At 35.7% G+C, this 16,706-nt stretch overlaps 2 long non-coding RNA genes across 2 annotated transcripts in view; one reads left to right on the top strand and one right to left on the bottom strand.

Annotated features, from left to right (window-relative positions):
• LOC125924769 (uncharacterized) overlaps nucleotides 1-8,024 on the bottom strand; it is a 46,027-nt gene extending 38,003 nt beyond the window's left edge. Inside the window, exons 1-2 of the long non-coding RNA XR_007458557.1 lie at nucleotides 7,756-8,024; nucleotides 3,846-3,898 (exon numbers count right to left, since the gene is read on the bottom strand). This is a non-coding gene — a long non-coding RNA (uncharacterized LOC125924769). The remainder of the gene's footprint in view (nucleotides 1-3,845; nucleotides 3,899-7,755) is intronic.
• The window catches only part of LOC125924768 (uncharacterized), a 110,553-nt gene extending 98,059 nt beyond the window's left edge, over nucleotides 1-12,494 (top strand). Inside the window, exons 2-4 of the long non-coding RNA XR_007458556.1 lie at nucleotides 8,843-8,964; nucleotides 10,143-10,302; nucleotides 12,386-12,494. This is a non-coding gene — a long non-coding RNA (uncharacterized LOC125924768). The remainder of the gene's footprint in view (nucleotides 1-8,842; nucleotides 8,965-10,142; nucleotides 10,303-12,385) is intronic.
• The last annotated feature ends 4,212 nt before the right edge of the window (nucleotides 12,495-16,706 follow it).

Below are 16,706 nucleotides of genomic sequence, written 5' to 3'. Positions count from 1 at the left end.
ATATTTATAATACATCACGTTTACACCAACTGTTTCTAGTGGGTGGAACCAAATATAGAATTATGCGGATTTTTCTTTCTCAGTTATCTAGCTGTTTCCTCAGTATCCTCTTTCCTATGGGCCCCTTCAAGTTCATTGTATCACTTTCAGTAATGCGTGGAAGGTTATTTAGAAGACTGAGACTTGTTTGCTGTCTAGGACATGAATTCTCTAAAGAATCTCTGACTGAGTTTGGCACTGTGACCAAGACAGGTCTGGGGAGGAATTATTTATTGCGGAGAATGAAAAGATTTTGCAATCAACATTTCCATTCTGGCTGATTCTATTTATTGTCTAGGTCAAATGGGCAGATTCAATCAGTGCAAAATATTTCCTATTATTAACAAATCCATAATACTTTGAAATTTGAATATACTGTACTGCCTTTTATAGAATATTTGAATGTTCAATATTTAGGACCTTTAGTAAAAACATAAAGCAAAAATATTACTTTTCTAAATAGTTTTTCCACATTAAGAATCCTTTATCTTTGTTTTTCAACAGTGATTTTTGATATGTCTAAGTGGGAATGTCTTTGAGCTTATCCTACTTGAAGTTTGTTGAGTTTTTTGGATGTGTAAATTAATATTTCTCACAAAATCAGGGGATGTTCAGCCATTATTTTTCCAAATATTCTTTTATCTCTCCTTTCTCTCTCTCCTTCTGTTATGTGTGTGTTGCACCATTTGTTGGTATTCCCCAGGTCTCTGAGCCTGTGTTCACTTTTTCTTTATTTTTTTCTCTCTTTTCCTCAGTTCTGTTTTTTGAACTACCTTCAAGTTCACAGGTTCTTTCTTCTTCTAGCTCATATCTCTTTATGACTCTCTCTGGTGAAATTTTTATTGCCGATATTGTACTTTTCAATTCCAGAATTTCACTTTGTTTTTTTTAAATCTCTGTTTGATGAGATACTATCATACTTTCCTTTATTTATTTAGACATGATTTCCTTTAGTTACAACATCTTTAAAATAGCTGATTAAATCCAGTTTAGGAAGTACAACATCTATGTTTCTTCAATAACAATTTCTATGGACTGCTTGTTTTTCTGTGCATGGGCCATACTTCCTTGTTTGTTTGCATGTCTCTCTCTCTCTTTTTTTTTTTTTTTGGAAAATTACATATTTTGAATAATGTGGCAGCTTTAAAAATCCTATCTCTCTCTCCCCTAGAGTTTGTTATTACTATCTATTGTCATTGTTACTGCAGTTTCTTTAGCTGTGTTCCTGAACTAATTCTGTCAAATTTGTGTTCTTTGTTGGGTGAAGCCACTAGAGTCTTTACTCAGTTAGTTTAATGGCTGGATAATAATGTACAGTGATTTCTTTTTCTTTTCCTTTTTACATTTATTTATTTTTGAGACAGAGCCTGAGCAGGGGAGGGGCACAGAGAGAGGGAGACACAGAGTCTGAAGCAGGCTCCAGACTCTGCATTGATAGGCTGACAGCAGTGAGCCTGATGTGAGGCTTGAACCCACAAACCATGAGACCATGACCTGAGCTGAAGTTGGACACTTAACTGACTGAGCCACCAAGGCACCCTGACTGTGATTTCTTAATGCTTGGAACCATTAGTTCTCCCAGGCTTTGCCTAGGGGCTGAGTGTATATGTCCGTTCCAGCTTTCCACATTCAGCCAGGTAGTTTACAACTCTATCATAGTCCTTACTTCCTTGAAGTCAAGGTCAGACAGAGATGAGAGCTGAGGGCTTTCTCAGGTCTTTCCTGAGCATGTGCACAGCTCTGGACATGCATATAGCCCTTCATGTATGTGTAACCTTATAGATGCCCAGGAATAAGTTGGAATTTTTCAAAGCTTCCTGGGGTCATCTAATGACCACATTGTTTGGTCAGCTAGTTGTTTGTCTCAGGCAGCTGAGACATTAAACAGTTGCTGCTGAGTATCTTTGACAAGCCCTTTGAGGACAAAAAGTTATTTGCATTAGGCAAACTCGAGTCAGGTCAAATAAAGACAAGCCATTTGAGGATTTCAAGGGAACTGCCAGACAGGTCAAATAATGACAGTTACCTGGGGCTTTGAAGAAACTCCAACCCTATTCTCCCTCCAGTGGCTGCTATGCTGTTGGTTTTCCTGTGATTGTGGAATTGTTGGTTTTCAAAGCTACCATGGACCTGGGGAATGAGGTATGGAAACAGCCCAAGTTCAAATGCTACAAAGGTAATTGTAATTACTGAGATTCAACTGATTTTCTTGAATAAATGCTCCCCAGATTGTTTTAGCCTTTAATTAATTTTCAGGTTCTGAAGAAGTTGATTGGACAATTTTTGCCAGTGTTTGTGTGGCTTTTATGGAGAAGATTTTAGGTGACCTTTAGTTCACGAGTTCCACTGACATCACTCATTCATTGAATGATTTTTCATGTAGAATTGTCCTCAGATAACACTAAGTGATTATAATGCATGATTAGAAAAAAATAGACTGTTGATGGGCTCCTGGGTGGCTGACTCAGTTAAGTGTCTGACTTTGGCTCAGGTCATGATCTTGCAGCTCATAGGTTTAAGCCCAACATTGGGCTCTGTGCTGACAACTCCGAGCCTGGAGCCTGCTTCAGATTCTGTGTCTCCTTTTCTCTCTGCCCTTCTCCCACTCATGCTCTCTCTCTCTCTCTTTCAAAAATAATTAAAAACATTAAAAAAATAAAAAACAATGGACTGTTGGATTTTTTAAAGCTAAATTTTATCAGGGATATTTCCATCGATGCATAAGTGAAATTGTATCATTTGTTGTTTTGTCATCTGATTTTGGAATTCTAATTATACTTGTTCCAAGTAATACTCAAACTAAGTATACTTCAAAATGACAGTGTTCACTGTTTATTCATACTGGGGCACAGCCAATCAGAATGTAAGCAATTGATACAGCTGTATAGGTGAGAATTGGTTGAATATTACCTCTTTATATAAATTAGGCTGGACAGCATTTGCTATTTTCTTGGACAGCTTCTGTCAGTGCTGTTATATGTTTCTGAAAGGTTGAAGGAACTCATTTGTAAAATCTAGGACTAATGGGGGACAAGGTGGGAGAAAGCTGTTGAGTGTGATTTAAGTTTCTTTAAGTCTTCTTATTCAATATTTCTACTCAGTTTTTATTCAACTTTGACATTTTATGCTTTTATAGAAATTCACATATTTAGATTTTTTAAAAATACTAAGTTGTTTATAATACTCCCCTTTTTTTTGCTTTTGCCTCAGTCACGACCTTCATAACTTTTTTCCCCTCCTAGTCCACAATCTATTGCAGAATCACCCATTACATTTATTTTTTCCACTCATTACATTTAGCTTTTATGTTTCTTTAGCCTCTGTCAATCTGGAACAGTTCCTTAGCCATTTCTTGGTCATTCATGACATTGGTATTTTGAAGTATTCAGGTCATTTATTTTGTAGACTGTTCCTCAATTTTATTATGTCTAATGCTTATTGATGATTAGATTCAGGTTATATATTTTTTGGAAGAAATACTACTAACATGTGTCCTTCTAAGAATAATAATCTTTAACACAAGTGCTTGGAAATATGTCACAGTTTCCAAACGTACAAGATTCTAAAGCACTAATTTTCTTACCAAGTCCCAATTTATTATATAATGATTAGAGGACAGAGTATTTATCATATTGATTCTTTAAAGGGTGTTTTTTCTTATATTTTTATAAATGCTTCATGTACACTAAAAATGATATATATTATAGTGAATAACAAAAATTCTTAATTTTATTTAAGTTCAATATTTTCCTTTCTCACTGAAACCTTAACATATGGGAGGGCGACATGTTTAGTTGGACTATTACCTTGTTTGGTTCCTCCATGTTTTCTAATCAGTTCTTTCTTTGTATTCTCGCATCTTGAATTTGATGTGGGGCAAAAGTAGGAGAGGAAGAGGAAAAAGAAAACTTTTATTTGCTTGCTATTACACACATCTATATTGATGCTTGGTGGATGTTTAAAGTTGAATGTTTCTCTTGAGGGTAGTTCCAAGGGGGTTCCTCAAAGATTCCCCAGCTGGAAACACTTTGTTATGGCTCCCTGATGCAGGCTGTGCTTCTTTGGCTGGTTGCCTGTTCCCTCTACACTGAACTTCTGTCTCTAGTGATAAATGTCCCTTTCTTTCTACTAGTAGCATTGCTATTCAACCTCCAGAAGACTGGAATCAAACTCTCTAATGATTTCTTAAAGTTCCTCATTAGTCATAAGAGGACATCTCTTTCTTTTACATATGGGGAAAGGGAAAGAAGTTCTCTCTCCTCACCTCCTGCACATATTTGCCTTAAATGTAGTTCTTGGACTGAGTGTTGCAAACTACTTAGCAACTACTTCAAAGATATTTTGTCTCGCACTTTGGAATAGGTACTACCATTTTGTTCTTGGCCTCAGGAAGTATGCCAAAACAGATAGGAAAATGACCCATTTTAATAATCTATTATAGACTCAATATACTAAGTTCTCTAATGACAATGTGCTATAATTAGAAACTGAAGAAAAATGATAGTAAGGTTTTTTTCAATGTCAATGAAAACTTCACAGCTATAATAGTTAAGATGGTGTACTGGTGCCACAAAATTAGACAAAAAAAGATGAGTGGAAGAGAATTAATAGCCTAGAAACAAGGCAGCACATATATGGGAACACAAACTATGACAGAAGTGTTAGTACAAATTAATGACCTAAAAACAGAATTATAAATGGTTCTTGAAAAATCAGTTATCCAAATGTAAAAAATGATAAATTCCTGCCTCATTTTATACACAAAATTCAAATCCAGTCAGATTAAAGAACAAATTGTGAAAAGCAAAACTCTAAATTATTAGAAAATAAGTTGTAGAAGATATTAAGACCTCAGGGTAGGAAAATATTCAATCATGATACAAAGAGCCTATTTCATAAAGGAAAATATGGTTGAATAATTAAAATATTTATGTAAAAAATAATCATTGTGCTTGGAGGCAAGTCAGTTAAAAGTAGGCAGAGAAGATTAAAAAGGTAATTCTTTGAAGATGGAAACCAAATTAGCAACGTGTATGCTCAATATCATTAGTGAAAGAAAATAAAAATTAAAGATTCTGCCTCATATCTATCATATTGGCAAACACTTGAAAAATCAGGTAATATGAGTATATTGATTTGTTACAGCTGGTGTAATAAAGTACCACAAACCAGGTGGTTTCCACAGCAAATATTTATTGTCTCATGGTTCTGCAGACTAGAAGAATAGTATCAAAGTGTTGGCCACTTCTGGTAGCTATGAGGGAAAATCTGTTCATGCTCTCCTCTGGCTTCTGCAGGTTTGTTGGCAATCTTTCGTGTTCTTTGACCTCTGATACCTCACCCGAATCTCTGTCTGCCTTTATCTTCACATGGCATGTGTATTTAATTTTTTTTTTCTAAGAAGGATGAGGGTCAGAAATAAGAGTTGAGTTAAAAAATTAAGTTACATAACAGAAACCCATGGGGGAGGGGAAGGAAAAAAAAAAAAGGTTAGAGTGGGAGAGAGCCAAAGCATAAGAGACTGTTAAAAACTGAGAACAAACTGAGGGTTGATGGGGGGTGGGAAGGAGGGCAGGGTAGGTGATGGGCATTGAAGAGGGCATCTTCTGGGATGAGCACTGGGTGTTGTATGGAAACCAATTTGACAATAAATTTCATATATTGGAAAAAAATTAAGTTACAGAATAATTCGTCATCTATGATAATATATATTTAAATTATATATTATATATCAAAGTATATATTATATATCGCTTCTCAGCCTTTTGGCTAAGATCAAGTGTTAAGTATATATTATATATGATTACATAATATAATTACATATTATATATGTGTATATATATTATATAATATATATTATTACATATATTATATAATTATATATTATTATGAGATTTTAGAGTTTTCCATTCGGCTGCAACTATATTTAATGTTTGGTTTGTTTAAAAAAATAATAACCTAAAGAAAATGTGGTATAATATTAATATTTATTGTATTTGGGTTTAGACATGTGAGTGTTCATTGTATTCATCTCTTTTCCAAATGTTTGAGATATTTTATAAGAACAATGTATTTTTTTAAATCTCAGCAGTGTGGAACAATGTGCTGACAATAACAGGATAAAATTTAGGAGAGATGAATAAAAAAAATCCTAACCTTGAATCAAATAGAAACCTCACCAACTGAATGTATCCAAAGTAGGGGGCATGTGAGTTAAAAGAAAAATTTGTTTAAATATCTATAATTTGATTTGACTACAATTTCATGTGTCAATATTACTAAGGCTTGCCAACAAATCTAGTTTGTCCTAAAGCTGAACAGGATGAGTGAAATGTCTAAGACAGAAAAATGATAGTACGAGTAGATTCTGTTTTAGCCAAAACTTGTGCTGTTCAGCTTCTAGCAACTGGAAGCTATTGAGAGGACAGTGACCACAATGTAGAGAGGAACTCTTGAGTTGTGTCAGTGCAGCACTAGCAAACACTTGGCTTAGAGAACATGAAGTTCAAGATGGGTATGGTAACCATCTTTATTCATTGCTTTATTCATTCATCCACCTATAGGAGTGGAATTTGACTCATTTGCTGTGGCCTGCAGGATAGAACAAGAGCCAAACACCAAGAAATTGTGACGAGATGATCACAAATGTTATACTTTGCTGCGACATAAAGAACTTTCCAATAGACTGGCCAAATATGACCTGGTCTTCCTCAGAAAGCAGTAAATTTCTTACCAGTAGAGTTGCTTAAGCAAAGACCTTAATTTTTCAGTTGTGAATTGGTGGTGGTGGACTAGACAGTTCTAGTGATCCAGAATTTTGGGTTTCATGGATCAGTAAAACTTCAAATGAACAAATGTTTGCAACCTACTAGGGAAAATTATTACAGCATCTGTGAATGTTTTCCCCTAATTTTACCTTTACTTTAATACTGAAATTAATGAAGTACATCATCTCAATAATTTTTTCTTCTCAAGAAAACAACCTTGACCACTTTCTATGGATATTTTTAAAAGTATATATTTAAATGTTTTTATGGGGTACATGGGTAGGTCTGTCAGTTAAGTGTCCAACTTTTGGGTTCAGCTCAGGTCATGATCTCACAGTTGGTGGGTTCAAGCCCTGCATCAGGCTCTGCACTGACAGTATGGAACATACATGGGATTCTGTCTCTGTCTCTGACTTTCTCTCTGCCCATCTGCTGCTCATTGCTCTTTTTCTCTCTCTCAAAATAAATAAATGAAGGGGGAAAAAAGCATATATTTAAATGTTTTCAAATAGAGGAAATTTTCAATATTTTGGTTTTTTCTTGATTAAATATATCAAAGTGGAAATTCACATGTATAATTGCATACTATGAAATAGAATTCAAATATCCAAGCTATTCTTTTTTTTTAAATTTTTTAAATGTTTATTTTGAGAGAGAGAGAGAGAGAGAGCACGCCAGAACGCGAGCAGGGAAGGGGCAGAGAGATAGACACAGAATTGGAAGCAGGGTCCTGGCTCTAAGCTGTTAGCATAGAGCCTGATGTGGGGCTCAGACTCACAAGCCTTCGAGCTGTGAGATCATGCATGACCTGAGCCGAAGTTAGCCGTTCAATTGACTGAGCCACCCAGGCACCCCCAAATCTATTCTTGAAATTTATTTTTGTCTATAGTTCCCAAACCTACTGTTTGGCCTAGAGGTGGAAGCAAACTCCAGATGTCATTTTCCTTACCTTAGAATATTCCAGGTGGGCTGAGAAAAACAAAGAATAACACCTCATACGGTTCTTGCCTCCCTTTTGTGCCTTTCTTTTCAGGCCAGAGCAGGTCAGGATCTGAGCGCCAGGTCCGCTAGAAGGGAGGAACAGAGCTTTGGACTCCAAATAATCACTTACAAGGAGGGTCTTCCAGTCTGGAAATAATGAGAGAAACCACCTCCTCACCCCCAAATGATGCATACAGAGCAGGGGAATTGTGGCCCCAAATGGCTTCTTACAATGAGGACCCAAAAGTCACAAATCAGTAAGAAGACTGTGCTGCTCACAGCTTGGGCTAATGCAGGGGACACTGACCTACAACAGTGTTTCTCAGCCTCTGCATTTGATATTTGGGGCTACAATGCTTTCTTGCCAGGGGCTGTCCTGTGCACTGTGGGATATTTTGTGGTATTCCTGGCCTTTACTCATTTGATGCCAGTAGCATCGCCCACTCTCCGGTTGTAAAAATAAAAATGTCTCTAGACATGCCAAGTGTTCCGGAACAGATTTCTCCCAGTTGAGAACCACTTGTTTAGAAGATCTGTAGACTCTTCTCAGCCTGGAGACATTAGGATCAGTCTTCTTGAACTGTGCTAATGTGTATAAAAGAGGTTTTCCTAATAGTAACCCTGGAATAACTCATTTGTGTTTCTCTTGTCTAATTAAGCCCAAATGAAGATTAGGAAGGGGTTGAGGGTGGGCCATTTTACAGGCTCTCCCCTTTTGAGTCAGAGGTCTTTCTTCCTTTGGACATGGATAAAAATATCTGGGAACAAGTTTCAGCTGTAGGTAAACTGGTGAACCTTTAAATACTGTAGTTGCCCTCTTCACATTAATCAGTCTTGATGAAGGCTGTGGCCCTTTTTTCATGTTTCTTCTTTTTAAAAAATTACCTCAAAGTATTTGTAAAACATTTCTAAAGTTTGTAGTTTGACCATTACATTTCCATCATTTTCCAAAAGGCTTCAAAAAGTTAACTTCATTATTCGGGGGGGGGGGGGAAATCCCTACTTATGTAGGCAACTTTTTCTCAAACACATACATATGGCTTCTCTTATTCTAGGTTTGGCTTTCTGCCTGGATCAAAAGCGAGAACTGTATTTGCCTTTGAGAAAAGGATTTGTGACCAGACTTTTGTTTTCCAGTGCTGTTTTACAGAAATCTGCAACCACATACTACCCAGATGTAAGTGGCCTCTCTCATTCATCCTAATGGAAAATCATACTTTGTATAGAAGGACTGAAACTATCTGTGAGACACCATTGGGACTTGTAAAGTAAGCGAAAGAAATGAAGTACTATACCAATAAAATCACTATTTTCAGGAATTTGTTTAATTAAACAGGGTAAGATAAAGAGTAAAAAGCACAGAGGTTGGAGCAAAGCCTGATTTGCATGAAGATACTTATCATTAATAAGCAGATCATATAAATTCATAAAGGCTAAAATCCATCTCAGTTTCTTAATAGATGTATTGTGTCTGGATCCTATGCTTTCCAGAATTTTGACTCTTGCTGGTGCTCAGAATCCTGATTAGGACAAAGAAATCCAAATCACCAATTATGGTAGATGAAAGTCTACTGATCTGTAAAACATTAGCTCAAAAAAAGATACAGCTAGTAGGTCAATAGTTATAGGATCTCCTAATCTCATGGATTAGAAATTATTATCTGCTTAGAAAAATAGTATTAATGGGCTACTCAGAGTGGCATTTTTTAAATTTGTGTTTTGTTGGTAAATGGGTCAACACTTCTTATTTCAGATATAGATATTTCCAGAGGGGGAAAAAAAACCCAAAAATAAACAGTTGAATAACAACCTTTCATACTTAAAAGCTCCCCTGTTGTGGTCTTATTGTTCGGTTCATTTATGCTTTGGGATGCTTGAGAATGAAGAATTCAATGTTACCACCTGAGTTTGGGGTTGAGAGAGACTACCATGTGTTCTCCTAGTCCCTTTTCCTAGGAAATTAAATGGTTATGGTCTTATCTATTGGTTTTTGCTCACAGTTTGCCATCAATAACTATCTGAATACATATTCAGGTCTCATTTCGTTGGTTTGCTCACAGTTGGAAATTTCCCAAATATGACTTGTGCAAATGTTTTTATTCCTCTTCTTTTTCTTAGTTTTCAGATGCTGAGAACTTAAGATCATTGTCTTTATGATTCTTTTAGATCTGTATTTCAGATGCATGCTCTTCTATAGGAATTTACTCCCGGTTTCAAGAAGGTTCTTTGACATATAAGCTGCCTTTTTGCTGACTACAAGGGATTTTTATTACATTCCTATAAATGTCACGTACACAAATTTCATTTTTATATTAACGTTACTGTTATTAGACTTGCATTGTATTTTTCTCTTAGGTGTTTGTTATATGAGGATAGAAATATTTCATGCCCTTTTGGAGCAAAAGTGGCTTCAGAATTAATGGTGATCCACTCAGCATCACTGACCATACATAGCCTCAGAAATGCTTGACTGTTCAGTGGGCACACGGCAATGAGGAAGAATGAGACCCACAAGGTGAGATGGGCAGAGAGGAAATTGGAGAACTATGATTCTGATGTCTGTAAAAGTAAGATGGAGGAAAGTAATTATCTTTCGAGTGACATTAGGGGAGGTTCGAAGGAGTGAGTTTATAAATGGGGAAAGGTACAATTAAGGCAGTCAGGGATTATTAGCATCTGATAAAGGTATAAGAAAGACTTCTCTACAGAGTCAACCCCTTGTACGCTAATCAACACAACCTCACACCATGAAGAATTTGATAGACCAATGAAAGGGCAGATAACCAACTTTTTCATTACATCTAACATTAATATTAGTTTGGTGTAAAATGTCCTTGTCTGTGTTTCATATATTCCCAAGAGTGTTGGAAGAACAGCCTATGGCAAGTTAAAAAAAAGTCTATCAAATAATGTCTCCAGAAATTCATCTAAGAAGGCATTAACTTGGGTCTCACATTAAGAATTGTGGCTCATTGGTGGTTAACCATTCCAGGCCCCTTAGTATATACAACTTCTTCTATATGTAATTCTGTAGCACCTCAACCTGGTGCTAACTTTGTTCACGACTACATCTCTAGTCCCCTGAATGCTACTTAGCGCATAGTATGCCTACCCTAAATATTGTTAAAAGAAACTGATATTCAGAGAGCTTAAGTATCTAGTTCCCAAACTAGCAAGCATCAAAACAAAAAATTTGAATCCAGGTCTATGTGGCTCCAATTCATGCTTTTCTTATGTTCATTCATGCATTATATGATTTACTTAATGCTCTCACGATTTTTAGCAAATTATGGGATATAACCAACACACCAAAGATGTAAATAAAATGTTATGTAATTTTAATATATATTGTTGACACAAACTGAACAAACCTTTTAGAATCTCTAAAAGTAAGAAAGAGTTTTATTTGAGCTCAAGTTAGAACAGCTGCCTGGGAACTACATTCTTCACAAGGAAGAAAGTATTCTGGAGAATGAACAGTTTTTACAGGGTGATAATTTTTTTACATATTGCAAAAGCTCAAAAGGTTACAGATTACCATATAGGCAGGAACCATGGGTTTTGTCATAAAGAAATGCAGGGAGTAGGAGCATTGTTCGGTATCTCAAGAACAAGATGGTTTTTGTTTAGGCTACTCATTCACAAAGCAGATGTGCTATGCATGTGTGGTGAGCCATAGATCAGACTCTTGGTTTGAACAAAGTTCCACGTTTATATATGGTCATGCTGACTTAGGAAGAAATCTAAAATGGTTTCCCTTGTATATCAGGCCTTTAGAGAGTTTTTCTCTCATCATTCCCCTTTTGATCAATAATATTTTGATAGAAAGCATTGATGTTTATTATTTCGTCCCTTGATGCTAGGCCTGGTTTAGGTTGCCTAGGAGTCCACATAGGGAGGTCAAGAGTATGGCCTTTAATAGGAAATGTTACAAATGATTTGTTTTCAGTGACACCAAATTGTTGTGGAAACATTGTACATGTGCTTTGTGATGAGTTTTGCCTTTGGTAACATTTATAGCAGACATGCAGAATTAGTAATAAAAATCCAATTAGTAACAATTGAAGCAACCAATAGGGAATAGGTATAAAATTAGAAACACAAGAATCCAAAGAAAACCCGAGTATTTTGATAATTGTACATTGAGTATCCATTTACCTACTTTATCTAAAGTTTTGAGCCTTGTGAAATATTTGAGCTGATTTGTTTCGAATGTTAATTTCCTTTTGTTATATGTAAGAATTTCTCTGGCCAATTGGTTTCTATAGATATTACATCTTGTGGTTGTTGTAATTCTATCTCCCCAAACATTTGGTCATCAATATCAATATTAGTGTATGTTTTGTTAGCATCATGCAATTCTTTTGAGTTGCAAAGCCAGCATTACACCATATAGCAGTAGTGTTATGATAAAAAGTACTCTGGTTACAAAATAAATCAGAGTATTACACAGGTGTTTTATAAACCCACAAAATCTTCTTTTTCCTGTATACCATATGTTGGTTGGTATAGGCAGAGCTGTTATAGGCCAACTTGGAGTGAATTCAGGGCTCCATTGTTCTTTAGGGCATAACCATATATTTTGCCTGAATTCACAGATGTCCATGGATATTGAAATCCAACAAGAATCATTGGATAATAAAGTCCATTTTCCTCCAATGGGAAAAACTCTGGTGGTATTTAAAATAGTTCCTGGGATGCCTGGCTAGCTCAGTAAGTAAAGCATGTGACTCTGGATCTTGGGGCTGTGAGTTCAATCCCCATGTCTGGTGTAGAAATTATTTAAAAATAAAATATTATAAACAAATAAAAAGTTAAGATGTTAAAAACATATGTCAGGTTGGGTATCAGGGCTGTACTTTACATAAGAGTCTTTAATGATTTTCCACAGATGAGGAGAGCTATACATCTTGGGTTTCTATAGTTAAGAAAGAAGGGAACTGACCCATAGTTACCTCAGAATCTTCTTGGTTGCATGGCAAAGTTAGTTTAGGAGATGGCTGAATCCACCACATCACTCCTAAAGTAGCATCTTTGATAGATACCCACTGTTTTTTCTTATTTTGTCTTAGGCTATTCCATTCACCAAAAAACACAGTGTGTGAGAACATTGGATATTTTTCCATGTTGGACAAGTTGCCACTATGTTTCTCCCATTGCACCCAGGAACCTTTCTTAATAAATTATTATCTAAGTTTAAAGAGGCAGAATGGTCAACCTGGTGAATGTTACATATAATCTGAGTTTGGGAGTACTTCCTGACAGTGTTTTTCTAACAGAGGTCCAAGAGGTCATTAAATATTTTATCTAAGTTCTCATTATAATAAAGTACTAGGGTAGTATTTGAAGTTAGTTAAATCAGAGGGTTACCATGATATTTTATTAGGATACAATAAAGGGGAGGTAAAAGCGAACAAATAGGTTTACTATCTTCTAATATTACAATTTTAAAATAAAGAAGAGGAGAAAAACAGACTGGATCCCAAATCTTCGGAAAGCAGTCTACCCTGATATCATCTACTTCTCATCCTGGTTTGTAGTTTAAATGTCTCTGATCTTTGAGTGGTCCACTGAGCAATGAGCATAAAGATTGTCTATAGATGGGCTATTGCAGCGATTTCTTTACAGCAAGTCATTTATATTTTCAGTTTATAAAGCTTCAAGAAAAAGGGCAGTTTTAGTTGTCAAATGATTCCAAGTCACAAAGGTGGGAGAAAAATAAAAATGTTAGCTTGAAGAGTTGTACTGGGCATTAGAGGACACGAGAAGAAATCAGGATCTAGTCCAGTATATAATGAATAGTAGTAAAATCTAATATCTACAAAAATGTGTTATTGAAACCTTTTCTTTTTAGAATCACCCTTGTTTTAACCAATGTGATGTAATTATTTACATAACCACAGCAAGAATAGTGATTTACCATATAGGTTCTGTTTTTTAAAATTTTTTAAATTGTTTTTTTATTTATTTTTGAGACAGAGACAGAGCATGAATGGGGGAGGGGCAGAGAGAGAGGGAGACACAGAATCGGAAGCAGGCTCCAGGCTCTGAGCCGTCAGCCCAGAGCCTGACGCGGGGCTCAAACCCATGGACCGGGAGATCGTGACCTGAGCCAAGGTCGGACGCTTAACCGACCGAGCCACCCAGGCGCCCCACCATATAGGTTCTTTTAAATCTGCTTCGCTGGAACTTTTTATAAGGAATTTCAAGTTGAGCTTTTAATAACCTCTCAAGGCCAAAAGCCAAATACTTGCCATCAGATTGGCCTATAATACTTGTAGATTTGGGTGAATTTCTCTTGATGTACCCAAAATATCCTGAGGTTCTTGCACCTGCCAGGAAGTGACATTTTTTTACTCACCTGGTAAGGCTGCAGGGAATTTTAAAAGCAAGTTTCCAGGGCAACATTTCCAAGCTGTCTTGCTCCATAAAGTCAACCTTCATTCCTTAAAGTTGTCTGGTCATATCTGAGTCTATACATGTGTCTCTAAATGATGACATTCCAGTCAAAGCCCTGGTAATATAATTACTGTTTCCAAAGGTGTTCTGTTCTAAGGAGAACAGATTGTTAATGAACTTATACAAATAATTTCCATTAAAAAAAAGAATATTCACTGACAGTTTTTGAGTTCTGGAGGGTTCAGGTAGGGAGTAAAGATAAAATATTCCTTTGTTAATGAATTGAAACATTTATTTCTGTAAGACATAGATATCCTAAGAGAAGAAGTTTCCTTAAATCTGAAAGACCAGGGGTGCCTGGGTAGCTCAGTCAGTTGAGCGTCCGACTTTGGCTCAGGTCATGATCTCACAGCTTGTGAGCTCTGAGCCTGGAGCCTGTTTCGGATTCTGTGTCTCCCTCTCTCTCTGCCCCTAACACACTTGCATTCTGTCTCTGTCTCTCTCAAAAATAAATAAACACTAAAAACAAAACCTGAAAGACCCAGACATTAGAGGACCAGCAATGTTTCAAACAAAAGTCATCGAAATATAATCACCTTTCTTAATTCTTTTAGTCTCATGTTATTAATTTGTGTTCTATTTGAATGCAGCTCTCCCATTAGTTTTGGAAATTCTTACTCAGCTTAGTTTTATAACTTTAAATATATTAGAAACCAGTGTTTGTCAGAAAGTCCTTTTCATGAATCTCCTTGAAGAGGAAACACATTTTGCAAGAGTATAAGAACAATAACTATAAATGACAAAAGATTAAAAACTGGCCATGGTTAAAGATCTGATGAGAATTCATTAGAATAAAGTGGACAAGGAAATCTAGTTATTTCTGTGACATAACATCATTTGACATGACTTTATACTAGGACATATTAAAACTTTAGGAATTTCATATAATTTCTAAGAACAGTTACAGCATTTACCTATACAATGTAACGTAAAAAGGTTTTTTATCATTTGTTTGACAATGCTTCCCTTGTAACTTAAACATACCAAATAAACAAGCCTAATTAGTCAAAAAGACTTCATTTAGAATTTGAATACTTGGGAACTTTTGTTAAAAACCTCAGAAGGTTTTAAAGAGCGTGCCTATATGGGATTACAGATTATTATACACTTAATCTTTATATTTAACCAAGGTGCAATAAGAGATTCCACTAGAAGTTTATATAGTTATTAGCAAAACAGCACCTTTAATATTGAGAAGGTTTAACTTTTGTTAAGTAATCACAGACCTGATAAAGACAAAGCATAGAAACTTTGTTTTTCTGAGCAGATAAAGAAAAGCTTTGTTTACAGTTTATCAAGAGTAGGCCAATAATTAAAGACAATTTGGTCTTTTTCTCAAAAAAGATAAACTGAATCCCAATCTTACACTAGTACCCGTTTAAAACTCACTCATTTGAATCTTAGTCCAGACCATGCATATTTTTTTTCCAAAGATTCCCCTTCACAAACCTTCTATAATTTTATTTTTCATTTAGATTTTGTCCTAAGCTTGCTTTCTCTAAATAATCAGACTCATTTTAGGGCAAAATTACTTTCTTTTCCCTCAACAAAGTGTAGTCCCATTCCTCATACCTTTCTTACCCAAAGATTTCTTGTTACAAACACATCTTGGGATGCCTAGGTGGCTCAGTCAGTTGAGCATCTGACTTTGACTTTGGCTCAGGTCATGATCCCAGGGTGATGGGACGGAGCCCTGCCTCAGGCTCCATGCAGAGTGTGGAGACTGCTTAAGATTCTCTCTCTTTCCCTCTGCTCCCTGCCTCACTCCAACATGCTCCCTGCACTCTCTCTCTCTGTCTCAAAAACACATCTTACTTTTCTTGCACATAGAGCTGCTTTCCATATAATTAAGACTGCTAAGAAGGATATTTATCAGAATTTTTACTTTTAGAAACCTTAGCTTCCAGTGCAAACTAAGTACTAATCAATAGTGAACTTACCTATTACCTCAGAATTCTTTAGATTAGAAATTTATGAATACATTTCATAATTTATGGAAGCATAGCTTTTCCCCCGGAATACAATCTTTCAATTAAGCACAAAGGATGTTTACCAACAGACACAAGTCTCAATTTCTTTGCAATAACAGGCCAAAAGCAGACAAATGTCAGACAAATGTAGTACTCAACACTTTAGTATTCTATGTTACTTGGAAAAGACTTAAAAATTCAATGAATTCAACCCAATACTTGAAAATTTCAGGTTAGTAAAGATTTTGTAAGCCATTTAAATTTTACCTATAAACCATTTTATCTATTCAACCTACTTGTTCTTAACAATTACCCATGAAAACTTCATAAGTCAGGCAAAATCAACCATCCTTTTAAGTCATTTTTTTTTTTGCGGATAAATAATAGATGCAATATGAATGAAACTAATACATTTAGGTAGAATAAAAGGCTGATTATCTATATGATATCTGATGTTGATAACTCCAAAAGACATACCTATTTTAATTAA

Source organism: Panthera uncia, chromosome F2 (genome assembly GCF_023721935.1).
Source record: "Panthera uncia isolate 11264 chromosome F2, Puncia_PCG_1.0, whole genome shotgun sequence".
NCBI lineage: Eukaryota > Metazoa > Chordata > Mammalia > Carnivora > Felidae > Panthera > Panthera uncia.
Note: the sequence above shows the minus strand (reverse complement) of the source record. Positions and strands in the feature narration are given on the sequence as shown.